This window comes from Carcharodon carcharias, chromosome 17 (assembly GCF_017639515.1).
Source record: "Carcharodon carcharias isolate sCarCar2 chromosome 17, sCarCar2.pri, whole genome shotgun sequence".
Taxonomy (NCBI): Eukaryota; Metazoa; Chordata; class Chondrichthyes; order Lamniformes; family Lamnidae; genus Carcharodon; species Carcharodon carcharias.
Genome location: NC_054483.1, coordinates 6503824 through 6519747, shown reverse-complemented (window position 1 = coordinate 6519747; position 15924 = coordinate 6503824). Strand labels below are relative to the sequence as shown.

At 45.3% G+C, this 15924-nt stretch overlaps 1 protein-coding gene across 1 annotated transcript in view; it reads left to right on the top strand.

Annotated features, from left to right (window-relative positions):
• The first annotated feature begins 1601 nt into the window (after positions 1-1601).
• LOC121290147 (VIP36-like protein) overlaps positions 1602-15924 on the top strand; it is a 28702-nt gene continuing 14379 nt past the window's right edge. The window contains exons 1-3 of the mRNA XM_041210377.1: positions 1602-1632; positions 3540-3628; positions 10134-10218. The gene's annotated coding sequence lies outside the window, so the exon portion shown is untranslated. The remainder of the gene's footprint in view (positions 1633-3539; positions 3629-10133; positions 10219-15924) is intronic.

The following is a 15924-nucleotide window of genomic DNA, read 5'->3' as shown; positions in this document are numbered from 1 at the left end:
GAGAAACAGAGTTAACAATTTCAAGTCTGTAGGACCCTTCTTGACTCTTAACTGCCCTCTGCAATGACTGAGCAAGCCAACAAATGCTGGCCTTGCCAGGAATGCCCAATTCCCATGGAAGAATACATTTTTAAAACCTAAAGGCAAACTCCTGCATTCGACAAAATGCACAGACAATCTGATTGAATGGTACCTGCCTTTGCAACTGTGCATTCCCATTGGCGAGTAATGGAAAATTATGAAAAAGCTGAAAAGGAAGGAGAGCCCAGGAGAGGCTATTAAAGTCACAAAATAGGACAGAGTGTTTGGAAAGGGCTAGGAATCTAGCTTCAAACACATCAGATAAAGGGACGACAATAAGAAAGGGGACGGGAAATACAGGGCTGAAGGTGTTGTATCTGAATGCACGCAGTATACGAAATAAGGTAAATGAGCTTGTGGCGCAGATTGAAATTGGCAGGTATGATGTGGTGGGCATCACGGAGACATGGCTGCAAGGGGATCAGGACTGGGAGCTAAACATCCAAGGATATACATCCTATCGAAAAGATAGGCAGGTTGGCAGAGGGGGGGTGGGGTTGCTTTGTTAGTAAGAAATGAAATTAAATCGATAGCAAGAAACAACGTAGGATCAGATGATGTAGAATCAGTGTGGGTAGAGTTGAGGAACCGCAGAGGTAAAAAAAACATAATGGGAGTTATGTACAGGCCTCCGAACAGTAGTCAGGATGTGGGGCACAAGATACACCAGGAGATAGAAAAGGCGTGTAAGAAAGGCAAGGTTACAGTGATCATGGGGGATTTCAATATGCAGATAGACTGGGAAAATCAGGTTGGTAGTGGATCCCAAGAAAAGGAATTTGTGGAATGTCTACGAGATGGCTTTTTGGAGCAGCTTGTGGTGGAGCCCACTAGGGAACAGGCAATTCTAGATTTAGTGATGTGTAATGAGGCAGATTTGATAAGGGAGCTTAAGGTGAAGGAACCCTTAGGAGGAAGTGACCATAATATGATAGAATTTACCCTGCAATTTGAGAGGGAAAAGCTGGAATCAGATGTAATGATATTACAGTTAAATAAAGGCAACTACAGAGGCATGAGGGAGGAGCTGGCCAGAATTGACTGGGAGATGAGCCTAGCAGGAAAGACAGTGGAACAGCAATGGCAGGAGTTTCTGAGAGTAATTTGGGAGACACAGCAAAAATTCATCCCTAGGAAGAAGAAGCAGACTAAAGGGAGGACGAGGCAACCATGGCTGACAAGGGAAGTCAGGGACAGCCTAAAAGCTAAAGAGAAAGCCTACAATGCGGCGAAGAGCAGTGGGAAACCAGGGGATTGGGAAGCCTACAAAGACCTACAGAGGACAACTAAAAAAGAAATAAGGAGGGAGAAGATTAAATATGAGGGTAAACTAGTCAGTAATATAAAAGAAGATTGCAAGTGTTTTTTTAGATATATAAAGGGTAAAAGAGAGGCAAAAGTGGACATTGGGCCGCTGGAAAATGACACTGGAGAAGTAGTAGTGGGGAACAAAGAAATGGCGGAGGAACTGAATAGGTACTTTACATCAGTCTTCACGGTGGAAGACACGAGTAACATCCCCAAAGTTCAAGAAAGTCGGGGGGGGCAGAGGTGAGTATGGTGCCATTACCAAGGAGAAGGTGCTAGGAAAACTGAAAGGTCTGAAGGTGGATAAATCACCTGGACCAGATGGATTACACCCCAGAGTTCTGAAGGAGCTAGCTGAAGAGATAGTGGAGGCGTTAGTGGTGATCTTTCAGGAATCACTCGAGTCAGGGAGGGTCCCAGAGGACTGGAAAATCACTAATGTAACCCCCCACCCCCCGTTTAAGAAGGGAGAGAGGCAAAAGACAGGAAATAATAGGCCGATTAGCCTGACCTCAGTCGTTGGTAAGATTTTAGAGTCCATTATTAAGGATGAGATTTCAGAATACTTGGAAGTGCATGGTAAAATAGGGCAAAGTCAGCATGGTTTCATCAAGGGGAGGTCATGCCTGACAAATCTGTTAGAATTCTTTGAGCAGGTTAGATAAAGGAGAGCCAATAGATGTTATCTACTTGGACTTCCAGAAGGCCTTTGACAAGGTGCCGCACAGGAGGCTGCTCAGTAAGATAAGAGCCCATGGTGTTAGAGGCAAGGTACTAGCATGGATAGAAGATTGGCTGTCTGGCAGGAGGCAGAGAGTGGGGATAATGGGGTCCTTCTCAGGATGGCGGCCGGTTACTAGTGGAGTTCCGCAAGGGTCAGTGTTGGGACCACAACTTTTCACTTTATACATTAATGATCTAGATGAAGGAACTGAGGGCATTCTGGCTAAGTTTGCAGATGATACAAAGATAGGTGGAGGGACAGGTAGTATTGAGGTGGCAGGGAGGCTGCAGAAGGATTTAGACAGGTTAGGAGAATGGGCAAAGAAGTGGCAGGTGGAAAACAACGTGGGGAAGTGTGAGGTCATGCACTTTGGTAGGAAGAACAGAGGCATAGACTATTTTCTAAATGGGGAGAGAATTCAGAAATCTGCAGTGCAAGGGGACTTGGGAGTCCGAGTCCACGATTCTCTTAGGGTTAACTTGCAGGTTGAGTCGGTAGTTAGGAAGGCAAATGCAATGTTGACATTTATTTCGAGAGGACTAGAATATAAAAGCAGGGATGTGCTGCTGAGGCTTTATAAGGCTCTGGTCAGACCACATTTAGAATATTGTGAGCAATTTTGGGCCCCATATCTCAGGAAGGATGTTCTGGCCCTGGAGAGGGTCCAAAGGAGGTTCACGAGAATGATCCCAGGAATGAAAGGCTTAACATATGAGGAACGTTTGAGGACTCTGGGTCTATACTTGATGGAGTTTAGAAGGATGAGGGGGGATCTGATTGAAACTTACAGAATACTGAAAGGCCTGGATAGAGTGGACGTGGGGAAGATGTTTCCATTAGTAGGAGAGACTAGGACCCGAGGGCACAGCCTCAGAGTAAAGGGAAGACCTATTAGAACAGAAATGAGGAGAAACTTCTTTAGCCAGAGAGTGGTGAATCTATGGAATTCATTGCCACAGAAGGCTGTGGAGGCCGGGTCATTGAGTGTATTTAAGACTGAGATAGATAGGTTCGTGATTGGTAAGGGGATCAAAGGTTACAGGGAGAAGGCGGGAGAATGGGGTTGAGAAACTTATCAGCCATGATTGAATGGCGGAGCAGACTCGATGGGCTTAATGGCCTAATTTCTGCTCCTATGTCTTATGGTCTAATGCATTGTTCTGTTTTACTAATAGATCAAACAGTATTTTTTCTCTCTGCAATGCAAATTCGGCATATTAAAGGTGCCCTGCAGAGGTGTTGGAAGAAAAGCAATTGCACTGCAACAGCTTGGAAGGATTGGTTTGCAACTCCCCTCTTCCATCTTTTAAAGCTAAATAAGGACAAATTGCTGCTCAAAAATAGAATCATCACCCTTCCTGTGTGATGAAGGTGGGCATCTTCGAGAAGGAAATAAATGAACTAACATTTCCGTTGCATCTTTCAGGATCTCAGGACACCCCAAAGCGCTTTATGGCTGAAGTTCTCTGAAGCGTGCCAGTTTGTGTACAGCAAACCCCCACAAACAGCAGAGAGGTAAATAATCTGATAGTCTATTTTAATTTGCCAAAAATTTCAAATCTCCTTGGAAACCTAACATTCCGCAAACGCCTGCCTGCTAGTTATAAGCAAATATACATGGAGATATAAAGTCCTAGGTTCAAATACAAATCCATTTCTTTAGTGCCTTTCATCTAGAAACACAGCGTAAGGTAAAAGCAAACTACTGCAGATGCTGGAAATCTGAAATAAAAACAGAAAATGCTGGAAAAACCCAGCAGGTCTTACAGCATCTGTGGACAGAGAAACAGAGTTAAGGTTTCGAGTCCGTATGGCCCTTCTTCAGAGCTAAGGAGAAGTAGAAATGTGATGAATTTCATGCTGTTTAAGGGGGGGTGGGGTGAGTGTAGCAGCTGAAGCTGGATAGAAGGTCAGCAATGGTGGGGGTTAAGGAGAGATTGACAAAGACTCCATGGACACAAGACAAAGGGGGTGTTAATGGTAGTGATAAGGGCTAAAGAAGGTGCTGATAGTGGCATAAAGGTAAGAAAGCAGAATGCTTGAATAGCAGAACAACGGTCAGCACTGTGTGAAAGAACAACATGGAACAAGTAATAGATTGAGGTAGGGTGAGGGGTTGGTGGTGGTTCAAGAAAAAGGATAGTAAAAGGGATGAGGGGATAAAAAGGGGGATAAAACAATGAATAAATGAATAAAAATAAGTCAATGAAAATAAAAAGAAATTTAGAAAAGGGGATTAAAAAGGGGTGAAAATAGAGAAGAGAGTTCATGGTCTGAAGTTGTTGAACTCAATGTTAAGCCTGGAAGGCTGTACAGTGCCTAATCGGAAGATGAGGTGCTGTTCCTCCAGTTTGCGTTGAGCTTCACTGGAACATTGCAGCAGGCCAAGGACGGACATGTGGGCATGAGAGCAGGGTGGTGTGTTGAAATGGCAAGTGACAGGAATGTCTGGGTCATGCTTGCGGACAGACTGAAGGTGTTCCGCAAAGTGGTCACCAAGTCTGTGTCTGGTCTCCCCAGTGTGCAGCAGACCATATTGGGAGCAGCAAATGCAGTAAACCAAATTGAAGGAGGTGTAAGTGAAGTGCTATTTCACCTGAAAGGAGTGTTTGGGCTCTTGGAAGGTGAAGAGGGAGGAGGTAAAGGGGCAGGTGTTGCACCTTCTGTGATTGCATAGGAAGGTGCTGTGGGAAGGGGATAAGGAGTTGGGGGTGATAGAGGAGTGGAGCAGGGTGTCCCAGAGGGAACAGTCTGTATGGAATGCTAACAGGGCGAGTGAGGGGAAGATGTGTTTGGTGGTGGCATCACGCTGGAGTTGGCGGAAATGAATGACGCTGATCCTTTGAATGCGGAGGCTGGTGGGGTGAAAAGTGAGGATAAGGGGGACCCTATCATGGTTCTGGAAGGGATGGGAAGGGGTGAGGGCAGAGGCGCAAGAGATGGGTTGGACATCGTTGTCAACCACAGTGGGTGGGAAACCTCAGTTAAGGAAGAAGGAAGACATATCAGAAGCACCATGGAACCACAAACCCATGCCATCACTAAGACCGCCAATTTTCACCTCCATAACACTGGCTCAGGGTTTGGAAGGTGGTATCATCAGAACAGGTATGACGGAGGAGAAGGAACTGAGAGAATGGGTGGAGTCCTTACAGGAAGCGGGCTGTAAGGAGCTGTAGTTGAGGTAGCTGTGGGAGTCGGTAGGCTTGTAATGGATATTGGTGGACAGTCTATCACCAGAAATTGAGACAGAGAGGTCAAGGAAGGGAAGTGTCGGAGATGGACCATGTGAAGATGATAGAGGGGTGGAAATTGGAAGCAAAATTTATACATTTTTCCAGGCTCAGACGAGAGCATGAAGCAGCACCGAAGTAATCATCGATGTACCGGAGAAAGAGTTGTGGGAGGGGCCTGAGTAGGACTGAAACAAGGAATGTTCCACATACCCCATAAAGAGACAGGCTGTACTGGGACATATGTAGGTACCCATAACCACACCTTTTAATTGGAGGAAGTGAGACAAATTAAAGGAGAAATTGTTTAGTGAGAGAACAAGTTCAGCCAGGCAGAGGAGAGTGGTGGTGGATGGGGATTGTTCGGGCCTCTGTTCAAGTAAGTCCTCAGACCATCCTGGTGGGGGATAGAGGTGTAGAGGGATTGGACATCCATTGTGTAGAGGAGGCAGTTAGGGCCAGGGAACGGGAAATTTTTGAGATGACGTAGGGCATCAGAGGAATCACCGATGTAGGTGGGAAGAGACTGGACAAGGGGAGAGAGAACGGAGTCAAGATAGAAAGAAATGCGTTCCGTAGGGCAGGAACAGGCTGACACAATAGGTCTGCGTAAGGTGATTGACAGGAGCTTTCCCAAACAGAATTTGACATTGAGCCACATAGAGAGATATTAGGACAGATGACCAAAATCTTGATCTTGTTTCTCACGTCCTTGCTACCCCTTGTTGACATCATCCAAAAACACATGTTTCCACATGAACACCGAAGACACCCAGCTCTATTTCACACCTGCCACTCTCAACTCCTCCACTATCTCTCAATTGCCAGACTGCTTATCTGACGTGCAGTACTGAATGAGCTGAAACTTCCTTCAGCTAAACACTTGGAAAGACCAGAGCCATTGTTGTCAGTCCCTACCGCGAAACTCCGTATCTTAGCTACCGACTCCATCCCTCTCTCTAACTGTTCTCAGCCAAGGTGTCATATTTGATACTAAGATGAGCTTCCAACCACAAACTCACACCATCACTAAGACCGCCTATTTTCACCTGCATAACATTGCCTCGGGGTTTCCACAACAGATTAGCTTGAGGCAGATGGAGTTGAGTGATGTTGTAGTCATGATGATGGCACTGCAATGTGGTCAGAAACTCATCTCGTGGTCAAGGACGACAGCAAGGTTTGCGGACAGTCTGTTCTGTTGGGGATGGAGTCGAAGGTGAGGGGATGGAATTCATCATGGGGGTGCTGCAGACCATGGCTTTGGTCTTCCCGCTGTTTAGTTGTACAAGATTTCTGCTCATTCAGTTTTGGATGTTGGACCAAGCAGTTTGACAACTTAGAGGCAACAGAGAGGCGGAGAGAGGTGGCGGTGAGGTGGAGCGGTGTGTCGTCAGCATACACATGGATCGGATTTTTCAATTTCATCACTAATGGCCGGCAGTCGGTGAGACATAGGGGTCCAAGAATAGATCTTTGAAGGACACCTGAATTAACCATGTGGGAGTGAGAAATGAAGCCATTAAAGGAGATCCTCTGGATAGGAAAGGATAGACCCAGGCAAGTGTCTTCCCATTCATTTGGATGACGGTGGGGAGGTGTTGGACGAGAATGGTCTGGTCAGCCACATGCAAGGCTGCAGACAGGCCACAAAGAACGAGGAGGCGTACCTTTGTTGCAGCCACATTAGGAGGCCACTTCTGACTTTGATAAAAACTGTTGCGGTATTGAGGCAGAAACCTGGAGTATTCAAACATGGAGTGTTCCGGCAAAGATGAACTCAGATTTGGGAAGCGGCAGGATTTTGGGAAGGGAAAGGGTGGTGGGAGACACAGAAGTTTAATTTTACTATTTTTGCTCTTCATTACTGCAAAGAAGTCTTCGAAGAAACAATTTAAAATTGCCACCATTCAAAATGGACTCATAATGCCCAAGCATTAACAAAATTAGACTCCAACTGGGCATTCAGCAAAACATTCTCAAGCCATCTTGAAAACTCTTCAGCTCAATTAGTGCCCTCTGACTCACTGACAACCAGCTATTGATTTCTCTGTAATCCTGTCTAAAAATATTTGGCCAGACAACATTATTATAGTGCAGTGTACTGAACACTGTCAGATTGCTAACATTTAAATTTAGAAACAAAGCGCTTGTTTAAAGCAAGACGCAATTTTCCTCATGGTTATTAAGAAAGTTGAATTGAAGGGAAAATGTTCATTGACAATTAGAATTTCCTGAATCTTTGTATTGGAGCCTCTCATTCGGACTATGTCCTGTCAAAATGGGAAAAAGATGCCACTAAATTTGGAAACTTTGAAATGCAGAAGTCTATCCGTTGATTCTTTTTTTTTAGCTAAAGATGATTTGAGTTGTTTTCACTTAAATTCCAATGTCCTAATAAAAACAGAAAAAAAACTTTGTCAAGCTTAAACTTAACAGCTGCTTCTTGGCTAAAATTAGCACTGGGAAGAAAACGTAGCCAAATATTGCTCAAAAAGTCTGCATACAATAGCTGCAGTGGTTATGGTTCCAGAATAGTAACCCAGAGGATGTGAGTTCAAATCCCACGATGGCAAGTTGTGAAACTCCAGCTGGCTACTAATGTCCTTCAGGGAGCAGGAACCACACACATTTATCCAGTCTGAGCTACAATCTGGACTCTGATACTGCATTATGTTCCTGGTTACAGGGCTCGACAAGGAAGGATGTTTCCCTTGGCTGCAGGGGTATCTAGAACCAGGGGACACAGTCTCAGAATAAGGGGCAGGACATTTAGGACTGAGGTGAGGAGGAATTTCTTCACTCAGAGGGCAGTGAATCTTTGGAATTCTCTACCCCAGAGGAATGTGGAGGCTCTGTTATTGAGTATGTTCAGGACTGAGATCGATAGATTTCTACATATTAAAAACATCAAGGGATAAAGGTGCAGGAAAATGGTGTTGAAGTAAAAGATCAGCCATGATCTCATTGAATGGTGGAGTGGGCTCAAAGGACTGAATGGCTTACTCCTGCTCCTCATTCTTATGTCCTGGTGTTGACTCTCTCAGTCCACTGAAGTGGCCTAGCAAGGTGCCCAACAGTTTTTTTTTAAATCACTCCTGGGCAACAAGGAATGGGCAATTAATTACATTTCAACAAATGTCAAAGGCAATTTTTGTTTAACTTGTTTACCAATTATCCACTGCTTCTTCCCTGAGGGCTATGGCACATGAAGACATCATGGCAGCTTACAGCATTCAACCAAGTGGCCCATTTGTCAACACACAAGAATGGTTTCCATTTGTGCTATGGTCCCAGAATGCAAGCCAGCCAGGGACAGTTGACCAAGCAAGATCCTCCATCGCTCAGTTTCAGGGTGCTTCCCCCATGGACCTTCCCAAGGAATAATGCAGCTTATCAGATGCAGGAATTGTTGAAAGCCCCATTGCTGCTCCAGTTGAATTCTCATCCTTTGGAGGTTGCCAATCCAGATCTTGTATGAAGCAAAGGCACCACCCTGTGGGCAATAAGCCACAGAGGCCAGATGATCCCAGGTGTGGGTGCGGAATATATTCAAATTCCTCTACGGCCTCGCTCCTTATCTCTGTAACCTGCTCCAAACCTATAATGCTACAAGCTTTCTGGGCTCCTCCAGTTCTGGCCTCAGCTAGGAGACCAGTTATGGCATTGCTGCTGGCCTCAGTTCCCTATGTCAGGCCCACGGTGAGTGCAGCTCCAACAACACTTAAGAAGCTCGACACCATCCAGGACAAAGCAGCCGGCTTGATCGGTACCCCATCCATCTTAAACATTCACTCCCTCCACCATCGACATACAGTGGCAGCAGTATGTACCATCTACAAGATGCACTGCAGCAACTCGCCAAAGTTCCTTCGACAGCACCTTCCAAACTTGCCACCTTTACCACCCAAGGACAAGGACAGCAGACACATGGGAACACCACCACCTGGAATTTCCCCTCCAAGCTACACACATCCTGGAAATATGTCGCCGTTCCTTCACTGTCGCTGGGTCAAAATCCTGGAACTCCCTCCCTAACAGCACTGTGGGTGTATCTACACCACAGGGACTGCAGCGGTTCAAGAAGGCAGCTCACTACCACCTTCTCAAAGGAATGGGCAATAAATGCTGGCCTTGTCAGCGATGCTTACATCCTATAAATTAATTAAAAACAGGAGAAACCAGGCAGTGGAGAAATCCAATTTGATTCTGGCTTGTACAACTACTCCATTATTCTCAGGTTACTTTTAAATTCCAGCTGTAACTCACTCCTTGGTGTGTGTGAAGTGGCTTGATAAACCTATAGAAACTTAACACAATAAAGCACAGACGGTGGCCATTTTGCCCATCGTGTCTGTCCTGGCTTCTTGAAAGAGCTATCCAATCAGACCCACTCTCCTGCACTATCCTCACAGTCCTCAACTTTCAACTGCTTTTTTTTTTGAAAAAAGTTTCCCTTATGGAAGGACAGGGGCCAGGGCAGATTAAATGACAAAAGACTTCATGGTACAAAAGCAAAAGGGAATGGGTAAAGTAGAGAAACAATAGATGTGCCCTGTCACGGACTGCACTGGTACAGAGTGGAATTACTGCAAGTTGGTGAGAAGGGAGTGAAATTTTAAATTTTAAGGGTTAATCTTTTATTAAATCTAGTACTACTTGCTTAAGAGAGGTTAAGTGCCCTGTCACAGAGAGCACTGGTATACGGTGGAATCATTGTGGGTTTGGTGAGAAGGGAGTTCGGTGAGGGAGGTGCTCATTTCTTTCTCCTTCTCTATCTTTCTCAGCCTGTAGGAGACCAGGAGCTGAAAAGCTGCACGAGAGGGCTGAGTTGTGAAAACATCCAAGAGTGACATCAGAGGGGAAATAAATGTAAGTTAATCTGTTGGTGGGAAACTGCTGTTAGGGAGGGTCTTCAAGAAGCTGAAAATTAGAAAAACACATTATTTTCAAAAAGAGGAGCTACTTAGATTTCAGTAAGAAACACAAGCAATAGGGATATAAAGTTAAGTCAAGACCAGGTGACATAAAGTAGTACAAGTAAACCAAAGTAAAATAAACTTAACATAATGCTGTTGATGTGGTGGACCTGGACTTTCAAAAGGCATTTTATACAGTGCCACACACCATACTTGTGAGAAAAGTTATTGCTCATGGAATAAAAGGGACAGTTGCAACATGGATACAAAATTGGCTGAAAATTGGAAGCAGAGAGTAATGGTCAACAGATATTTTTCAGGCTGGAGGAAGGCTTGTAGTGGAGTTCCCCAGAGGTTGCTTTTTCTGATATATTTTAATGATCACACATCCTGGTGTGCAATTTCTAAGTTTGCGGATGATACGAAGCTTGGGAGTGTTGTGAACTGTGAACAGGATGGTGTGGAACTTCAAGAGGGCATAGACAAGTGGTGGAGTGGGCAGATAGGTGGCAGATGAAGTTCAATGTGGAGAAGTGTGAGATGATGCATTTTGGTAGGAAGAACATGAAGAGACAATATAAAATAAGTGCTGATATTCTGAAGGGACTGCAGGAGCAGAAAGACCTGGGTGTGTAGGTACATAGATCATTGAAGGTAGCAGGACAGGTGGAGAGAGCAGTTAATAAAGCATATAGTATCCCAGGCAAAGAGTATGAGAGCAGGGAGGTATGTTGCATTTATATAAGACACTGGTTAGAGCTCAGCTGGAGTATCTGAGCGCCACACGATAGGAAGGATGAGAACACATTGGAGAGAGTGAAGAAGAGGTTTATAAGAATGGTTCCAGAGATGAGACACTTCAGCTATGAGGATAGATTGAAGAGGTTGGGACTGCTCTCCATGGAGAGAAGAAGGTTAAGAGGAGATTTGATAGAGATGTTCAAAATCATGAGGGGGCTGGACAGAGTAGAGAGGGAGAAGCTGTTCCCGCTCGTAAGAGGATCAGTAACGAGAGGACACAGATTTAAAGTGATTTGCAAAAGAAGCAAATGCGATGTGAGAAAAAGCTTTTTCACACAACAAGTAGTTTGGGTCTGGAATGCACTGCCTGGAAGTGTGGTGGAGGCAGGTTCAATCGAGGCATTCCAGAGGGCATTAGATGACTATTTGAATAGAAAGAACGTGCAGGGGTACAGGGAAAAGGCAGGGAGATGGCACTAGGTCATAATGCTCATTTGGAGAGCCGGTGCAAACACGATGGGCCGAATGGCCTCCTTCTGTGCTGTTAAAATTCTGTGATTCCGTGAAGGGAAATAAATTGAAGCCACAGCAGGACAGTTGGGTCATATAGAATGTGTGTCCCATAATACGTGGGAAGTCGTCGACGCTACCAGTGTCCTAGGTGACCACATGTGCAGAAAGTGCCACCAGCTGCAGAACCTTGAGCTCTGGGTTTCAGAGCTCCAGCGGCAGCAGGAGTCACTGTGGCGCATCTGCGAGGCTGAGAGCTATATACAGAGAGGTGATCACACCGCAGCTTAGGAGGCTGGAGGCAGAAAAGGAATGGGTGACCACCAGGCAGTGCAAGAGAACCGGGCAGGTGGTGCAGGAATCCCCTGGGACCCTGCTCGCCAATCGGTTTCCTGTTTTAGATACTGCTGAGGGTGTTGGTTCCTCAGAGGAGTGCAGTCAGAGCCAGGTTTGTGACACAACAGGCAGCTCTGCTGTACAGGAGAAAAAGAGGGGAAGAGCAGTAGTGATAGGGGATTTGTTAGTTAGAGGAACAGAAAGGTGTTTCTGTGGCCATACGCATAACTCCAGGGTGGTATGATGCCACCCTGGAGCCAGGGTCAAGGATGTCACAAAGCGGCTGCATGACATTCTTCTGGGGGAAGGGTGATCAGCCAGAGGTCGTGGTCTGAGTTGGTACCAATGACTTAGATAGGAAAGGGGGTGAGGTCCTGAAAGCAGACTTTAGGGAGCTAGGAAGAAGTTTGAAAAGCAGGACCTCGAAAGCAGCAATCTCAGGATTACTCCCAGTTCCACGTGCAAGCGAGTATAGAAATAGGAGAATTAAGCTATTGAACACGTTGGAAAGCTGGTGTAGGAGGGAGGGCATCAGATTTCTGAGACACTGGGACCAGTTCTGGGGAACGTGGGACCTGTACAAGCCGAATGGTCTACAGCTGAACAGGACTGGGATGAATATTCTCGCAGGGAGATCTGATAGTGCTGTTGGGAGGGGTTTAAACTAGATTGGCAGGGGGATGGGAACCTGAGGGCAAATTCAGATCAGAGAATGGGAGATGGAGAATTAGTGAGTGACTCTGAAAGACAGAAGCAGCACGGGTTAAAAAGTGCACAGCACAGAAATTTGGCAGTGTTGAAAAGTGTATATATAAATACAAGGAGTATAGGAAATAAAGCCGACAAGCTGAGAGCACAGATAGACAAATGGCAGCATGATACCATCACTATAATGGAAACCTAGCTTAAAGAGGGGCAAAAATGGCAGCTCAACATCCCCAGTTATGGAGCTTTCTGCCAGCATAGTTGGGGGGGGGGGATAAAACGGTGGGGATGTGGCATTATTGGTTCAGGCTTCAATTACAACTGTGAGGATGGATGATATACTAAATAAAGCATCAAATGAGGCCATACGGGTTGAGCTCAGAAATAAAAAAGGGGCAGCCACATTGCTAACAGTTTGCTATAGACCCCCAAATAGTTAGGGGAGTTAGAAGAGCAAATATGTAGGCATTTCTGTGTGCAAAAACAATAGGGCAGTAATAGTTGGAGGCGTCAACTCCCCTAATATCAACTGGGATACAAACAGTGTGAAGGGCACAGAGGGAGCAACATTTCTGAACTGTGTTGAAGATAAGTTTTTTAGCCAGCGCATAACAAGCCCAGTGAGAGGGGCTGCAACTCTAGATTTAGTCTTAGGAAATGAAGCTGGGCAAGTGGATGAAGTAGCAGTGGGTGACCATTTTGGAGAAAGTGACCATAATACAATTAGATTTAGCATCATTGTGGAAAAGGACAAAGATAGAACAGGGGTAAAAGTTCTAAAGTTTTCCAAAGTACTGACAAAAGTGGAATGGATACAGGTACTAGAAGGGAAAGCAGTGTCAAATCAGTGGGGGGTATTCAAAAGCGAGATTCTACAGGCACAGTGTAGACATGTCCCCACAAAGAAAAAGGGTAGTACTGCCAAATCTAGAGCCCCCTGGTTATCCAGAAGCATACATGGTAAGATAAAGCAGGAAAAGAAAGCTTATGACTGCCACAAAAGGCTTAATACTGTAGAAAGCCTAGAGGTGTATAGAAGGTACAGGTGTGAAGTAAAAAAGGAAACTAGGAAAACAAGTGGGCCGAGTGGCCTCCTTCTGCACCGTAACAATTCTGTGAATCAAAGAGCATATGAAATCATATTGGCAGGTAAAATCAAAGAAAATCCTAATATGTTTTACCAATGCATTAAGAGCAAGAGGATAGCTAAGGAAAGGGTAGGGCCTATCAGAGATGTACATGGTAACTTGTGTGTTGATGCTGAAGATGTGGGTTCTCAATGCGTACTTTGTCTCTGTCTTCACTAAGGAGAGGGATGATGCAGACATTCTAGTTAAGGAGGAGGAGTGTGAAATATTAGATACAATAAGCATAATGAGAGAGGAAATACTAGAGGGACTGGCATCCTTGAAGGTGGATAAATCACCAGGGCTGGATGGATTATATCCCAGGCTATTAAAGGAAGCGAGGAAATAGCAAATGCTCTGAGGATAATTTTCCAATCCTCACTAGATACAGATGAGGTACTAGAGGATTGGAGGTCTGCAAACATTGTACCATTATTTAAAAAGGGTATGAGGGATAGGCCAGAAAATTATAGGCTGGTCAGTCTGATTTTGGTGGTGGGCAAATTATTGGAATCAATTCTGAGAGACAGGGTAAACTGTCACTTAGAAAGGCTGTTTGTTGTATAAGTTAATAATTTAGACTTAACTGTGGGAGGCATGATTGGGAAATTTGCAGATGACACAAAAATTGGTCGTGTAGGTGATAGTGAAGAGGATAGCTGTTGTCTCCAGAATTATATCAATGGTTTGGTTGAGTGGGCGGAAAAGTGGCAGATGGAATTCAATTGAAAAAGCATGAGGTAATGCATTTGGGGAGGGCAAACAAAACAAGGGAATACTCAATAAACGGGAAGTTATTGAGAGGAGTTGAGGAAGTGAGAGACCTTGGAATGCATGTCCACAGGTCCCTGAAGGTGGCAGTACCAGTGGATAAGGTGATAAAGAAAGCATATGGAATACTTTCCTTTACTGGGCGAGGTATTGAATACAAAAACAGGGATGTAATTCCAGAGCTGTATAAAATGCTGGTTAGGCCACAGCTGGAACATTGTGTACAGTTCTGGTCACGTTACAGGAAGAACATAATGGCTCTGGAGAGAGTCCAGAGGAGATTTACAAGAATGTTGCTAGGGCTGGAAAATTGCAGCTATGAGGAAAGATTGGGATAGGCGAGGGTTGTTTTCCTTAGAACAGAGGAGGCTAAGGGGTGACCTAATTGAAGTGTACAAAATTATGAGGGGCCTAGATAGGGTAGACAGGAAAGACCTGTTTCCCCTAACTGAGGGGTCAATTACCAGGGGGCATAGATTTAAGGTGATTGGTAGAATGATTAGAGGGGACATGAGGAAAAACCTTTTCACCCAGAGGGTGGTCGGTGTCTGGAATTCACTGCATAAGTTGGTGGTCGAGAATGAAACGCTCAACTCATTTAAAAGGGACCTGGATCTGCACCTGGTGTGCTGTAACCTGCAAGGCTATGGATCAGGTGCTAGAAAGTGGGATTAAAATGAGTGGTTAGTTTCTTTTTTTCCTCTCTGTTTGGCCGGCACAGACACAATGGGCTGAATGGCCTCCTTCTGCGCTGTAACTTTTCTCTGGTTCTATGAGATGCGAATAGCAGGAAAGCAGCCATCTGACTGCAAAGTAAAGGGGTTATGGGGAAAAAAACAAGAGAAAAACCTCACTAGCAATAAACACAAAACAAAACAGGGGCAGCGATTCTGACCTCAAATTGTTGAACACAGTGTTGAGTCCAGGAGGCTGTAAAGTGCTGAAATCAAAAGATGACGTGCTGTTCCCCGAGCTTGCTTTCAGCTTCATTGGGACACTGGAGCTAGCTGAGGACAGAAAGGTCAGAGTGGGAGCAAGGTGGGGATTTAAAGTGACAAGCAACAGGAAGCTTGGGGTCGTGCTTGGGGAACTGACCTGAGGTGTTCTGCAAAGCGGTCACCCAGTCTGCGTTTGATCTCCCCATGTAGAGGGAGAAACACACTATGTGCAGTGATTACTACATTTAAGTAACTTTGATTAAATCTCTTCCTCGTTCAGTGTTTGAGGCTTTGGATGGTGAGAAGTGGGGGGGGGGGGGGGGGGGGGGGGGGGGGGGCGCTAAAACGGCAGGTGTTACACTGCCTGCGCTTGCACTGGTAGGTGCTGTCGGAAAGGGAGAGGTTGGTGCGGCTGACTGAGGAGTGGAGCAGGGCGTCGTGGGGTAATGGTCCTCTCAGAATGCTGAAAGGGGAGGGCAGGGGAAGATGTGTTTGGTGGGTGGCATCATATTGGAGGTGCCAATCATGACA